The 5,640-nt window shown below is 30.9% G+C and overlaps 1 long non-coding RNA gene across 1 annotated transcript; it reads right to left on the bottom strand.

Annotated features, from left to right (window-relative positions):
• Positions 1-340: 340 nt before the first annotated feature.
• Positions 341-3,602, bottom strand: LOC111240746. Its single transcript, XR_002666290.1, has 4 exons — positions 3,272-3,602; positions 914-948; positions 728-828; positions 341-603 (listed from the first exon to the last, which is right to left on the bottom strand). It is a non-coding gene; the product is annotated as an uncharacterized LOC111240746 (long non-coding RNA).
• Positions 3,603-5,640: the final 2,038 nt, after the last annotated feature.

Consider the following 5,640-nt stretch of genomic DNA (forward strand, 5'->3'; position numbering starts at 1 on the left):
ATAAGTGGGTAGTTTAGACTCATTTTCTGGACGAAGAGGGCATGTTTCAATGAACAACTTATTTTCAACTCCAGGCATTATTGTTAACCAATTATATTGAATAAAATTCTATAATTATCATTTCATAACACATTTATATCCAAGTTCATCCCCAAGAAAACTTTTATGTTTAAAGTCATGATGCACAGACGAAATGGGTAGCAAAAGCATTATAACTAGGTAGTTTAGGGTAACTTTGTGCACGAAGAGGGCATCTTTCAATCAACAAGTTATTTTAAACTCGACACTTTATTATCAACCAATTATATTGAATAAAATTCTTTAATTAAGTTTTAATAAGACATTTATATTGAAGTCCATCTCCAAAAAAACTTTTATGTTTGAAGTCATGGTGCAGAGATGAAAGTGGTAGCAAAGACATTCTAAGTGGGTAGTTTAGGCTAAGTTACTGCACGAAAACGACATGTTTCAATCTGGCACTTATTTGAAATGCATATTTTTAGTCAAAATGTAACACGTGAACTATATATATTGGAAGACTTCTTTCCGCCGCACATTATCAGGATCAGAAACATAGTTGTCCCTAATCTCTTGAAGTCCCGCCTGCAAACAAATAATTCACAAAATGAATCATATGACCAAGTTCAATAACATGTTGTAATTAACTATAAATGAATCATACAACAATGGACTGCATAAGTCTATCGGCTTGTCCATATTAACACACCANTTGAATGAAGTTTGTCCAATTTGAATCCGGTCAACTTCTCTGAGTTTTGAATTAATTTCCACAATGACTTTGGTATCACACCACGAACGACATCGAGGCTGCATATTATTTGCAATAAATACAATCATTAACCTACACTATTCAAACCAGCAATTACATCTTCAATACAACAACTTTACTTACATTGGGACCACCTTTTGCTTTATTGAAATCCATCACTGAAAAATGTAGGCGCAAAAAGTAAGGTTAACTTCCACAAAAGTAAGATTGAAGTCTTCGGAAATTACAAAAATAGTGTATAAGAAAATTAGAAAGAAAATTTATGGAAGGATAGAAATACAAAGGTCGCAAAATAACAAGGGTAAAATAAGAGGACTTATGTAAATAAAAATGGAAGAAGGAATGTACATTAAACACACCATCGAATTAATAAGGCTTTATTTACCTAAATGGAAATGAATACTACGTGTTTTCTTGGACAAGATAAACTTATACAATTTTTTTATTGAGGTTCATGTTTCATTCCTCCTGTTGTGCTTTTTCTTTGGCATTGAGAGATTTCTTTGCCATAGGAAGATTTGCCGCGCTTTTTCTTTGGTGCTTCATCCATTACATTTAAAAAATAAAATAAAAATAGAAATAATTGTAAAAAGGATCAGCTTCAATGAAATACTTCATCACATGATATCAAACAATTAATTCAGGAAAAAGTGACAAACTTAGAAGTTTCAATTAAGCATTACATAAGTATATGACCGATAAGTAATTCAACATCAAAAATCAAATATATAAAACATATATAAGAGAAGCAGCAAGGTAGCCAGAAAACATTTGTTTATTATCTCAATAATTTATGAGAATTCCATGGCAATTAACAAGTACTTGACATTCATCATTACGCTAGGAACATAGTCCAAAAAAAGATCACAGACATACTCACCATTCCCTTGGCAAAGGATAGTGGAAGCATACATTGATATTGAACACTAGGCAAGGAACAGAGTAAAATGAAATCACAAACACTCAACAATAATTTCAGTTTGCTCTGCAGTATATATTAACATGGTAATATCTTTGCTTTCTTATTGTTAATGGTACAGGTGTTGGCGACAAGTAAAGGAAGTCATCGATGCCATTCGTTCATCACAAAGAGAGAGAAGTTTAAACTCAAAGTAGATGACTAAGATCATGGGTCCAAGGAAATAATAATGTCACAAAAATCAAGAACAGAATTTTAGAACTAGAAAGTCCTTGCTCTGATAATTGTGAGCTCGGCATCCAATATCTTTCAGTGTTGCCTCTATCTTTCCCTAGATGCAATTAACAAAATAATGGAAATATATTTATTAATGCAATTAACATGGTAGTTTTCTCTGTATTAGTTACAATGAACTGTTCTATAGCTAGATCTAAAAGTAGTTTCCTTCTTTATTAATATGTATACTATATTAGCTTACGTTCTGCATGCATATTTATTTTCAAGAGGACAACAATCACGTTAATTTGTCTTGATGCCTATTGCTAGCAAGAATAAAAGCAATAAAATCATAAACTGAACTTTGACTTTTCTCTGAATTTGACAATATCAGAATGATCTATTAGCATGCTACGTAAGAAGCCGAGGGTCCATGCAACATAACTGAAAGTTTAGATTAGGATACTAGTTTTCATATAAAAAATTATCATAAATTGTTCATATCTCAAAAGATATTAATCGTTCATAGTTTCAAATTAGTAATAGTTTCATAACTTTTTTTTAATCACTGAATCCATCTGAGTTTTCCATTAGATTTTTTATCATCTCTTATATGGATAAATACTTTAGTTTGTAGATACACCATTGAAAGGTTAAAATAAAACTACAAGCCACGTTCCGTGGTCTGATATCAAACAGGTGGCATGCATTGAGTTTTGGCCTTTGATATTGGGACCACCTCATGTTACCGTCTTCTCCATAATTTCAGGCTTTGCAGATATGAAGCAGAACCTTCAGTGCGTGGTAAATAAACTACATTTCATCTTCTTTATATTATTACCAACAGTTAACCATGTAACAACAAATAATTAAGAAGTAATAAACCAGACACAATCCTAGTTTCTCTCTAATGACCCATCCTACAACCACAAACTTAATATCAAATTTTAAGCAACTTTCCAATCTCTTCTCTTGGTTGTTTTGTGATGAGATGACCTCAAAGTAGAAAGAAATACATCAGCTAAGCAATCAATTTTGTTTTAATTTTTTTTTTTACAAATTATGTGCTTTTCTATCGTCTTTGGCATGCATGTACTTGTTCGACCCAAATGCAAAACGAAAACGACAAGATAAGCAATCTTTAAAACATACAGGAAGCTCAAAACAGAGCAACAAGCTCACATCAGTTCATATAGTACAATAATTATCAAAATCAAATTTGAAATACTTTGAACTTAATCAACCATCAACAAATTTCATAACGCATCATAAACACAGTCAAGGTACCATGCCATTACAATTTTCCATTTAGTATATAACAAACATTTGATTCAAAATAGACCTACCTCGCCAAATGCAGGGTAAGACGGCGGAATGAGAAAGCAATCGACACCGGCGGCTGGAGACAACACGGACGGAACGACGGCCACGGTGGCCTGACCGTTATCGGCAAGGGTGCTGGCAAGGCCTTTGGGTCGTCGTCGGTGGAAACGGGACGACTGACGCTGGAAGAGACACGAAGATGATCGGTGAGAAGAGACGCGAAGAGCCTCTGGGTGGTCCTCCGATGGCCATTCAATGGCGAACGACGGTGGAGTCGTGACGGGCTTTGAACGTTGGGCAGGAGAGTTTCTCTCTCTAGGGTTTCTTTCGCAAACTCTGAAAATGAAATTTGAATCCAATGTTTCCTTCCCCTTTCTGTCAGCGACCTCCACTAATCCACGTCACTTTAATTTTATTTTATTTTTTCTTAAAAGTCAACCAATCAGGACGTGACACATCATTGGTGTCAAAAATTTGTCACCCTCAAGGTATCAAAGTATCATTTTCCTATATTTATTTTTTATATTTATTTTGTGATCAACATTTAATAACATATATGAGTTTATTTTAAGGAAGAAAAGTTATCTAGGATGTCTAGATTCCGCACTTGTAAGGGATTTTGTTTTCTTTTAGCGAGCTTTACAAATTTACAATCAAGAAGGGTCAAGCATTAGCAAAAATGAATATGTCAAGGGTAGGCAAAATACCTACGAGTAATGAAACAAAAAAAGTATGTAAAACGAACCTTTCGTTAACTAATTTCGTTGCGAGAAAACTTAAATTTAATAGCTTTTCTTTTTCTCGCAATTAGACTTAAATCTTGATAACTACGGAAGACTAGCATTCAATAAATACACAATTCATTGCCTATAAATTAGTGAGAGCATAACTTTACGTATTATTGACACTGAATTGCCAATCAAGAGACGAAAATAAATAATATATATATATATATATATATATATATATATATATATATATATATATATATATATATGGGTTTGCTAATTTATGTAAGGGAAGTTTTTCAATTGGTACATCTTAGCAAAATGTAGCAAATTTTAGGTTATAAAAATGTCCCTGTAAAAAAGAAAACCAACATTAAATCCAAGGGCATTTTAATAATTTTAAAATTTAATTTAAAATAAAAAAATAAATTCAAGGATATTTTAATAATTTTAAAATTTAATTTAAAAAAATAAAAATAAAAGATATTATTAAAAGTTTCCAGAGAAGTTATTAGTTTTTATTTTATTTTTAATTTTAAAAAACAACTACCTTTTATTATATTTTTTATTTTAAAAAACAACTACCTTTTAAAAAAATATAATAGTTTAGGGTTTATGATTTATAGAACTTTATAGAACAATTACCTTCTATTTTATTTTTTATTTTAAAAATCAACTACCTTTTAAAAAATATATAATAAAAGCTAATAATTTCTCTTGTACACATGGACCAATCAGGATTTTTAATAATTACTTTTTATTTTTTTTATTTTAAATTAAATTTTAAAATTATTAAAATATCCTTGGATTTAAAATTGTTTTTTTAATAGAGACATTTTTGTTACCTAAAACTTGGTATACTTTATTAAAATATACCAACTGAAAAATCCCAAAATGTGTTTGTTAACACGCGTACGCCTGTTTTTTAGTTGGTACGTTTTAACAATGTGTACCGAATTATAGTAGACAAAAATACCCTCAATTATCATGGATTCTAAGTTTTAAAGGGAAGAATATTTAAATAACTTTCATTCTCAAAACTCAAAAAAAAAAAAAGAAACCCCCAAATCCTTACTCACTTCCCTCATTCTTCTCAACCCTTTCTCTTTCATCTCTTTCACTCCAACATTTTCTTTGTCATCCCTACTGTTGCCCTAATTGAAAAAAAAAATCACAAACCCTTTGTCATCAGAGATATTTTCTCTCTCATCTCAACATTTTCTCTGTCATCACTCCAACATTTTTTCTCTCATCTCAACCCAATTGAAGATGGTGGTGGTAATTTGAATCAGAGATATTTTTTAAAAATGAAAAAATTTACTCTTTTATAATCATTTTATATTTATTAATGTGTGTAAAATGAATATAAAATTTGTCACTTAATGTTACTCTTTGCAAATCTCAAAGGTAAAAAATGATTTCACTGTTTTTTTATCTTGCACAGTGGTTAAAGTTTATTCTAGACGCCTGTAGAAGTTGATTCAGTAATAAAAAAGGGACATAAGGAAATTAAAGAAATAGGTATAGAAGAGCTCCCTAGGAGTACAATTCTTTCAATTCTAGGTTGTAATCTTACATCATGTATCTCATACCAATAGAGAAAGGAAAAAGAAACACTTTGTGTAAAGGGAAAAGGACAATAGAGGGAAATATCTTGTTCTTTA

The sequence above is a fragment of the Vigna radiata genome, unplaced genomic scaffold (assembly GCF_000741045.1).
Source record: "Vigna radiata var. radiata cultivar VC1973A unplaced genomic scaffold, Vradiata_ver6 scaffold_180, whole genome shotgun sequence".
NCBI lineage: Eukaryota > Viridiplantae > Streptophyta > Magnoliopsida > Fabales > Fabaceae > Vigna > Vigna radiata.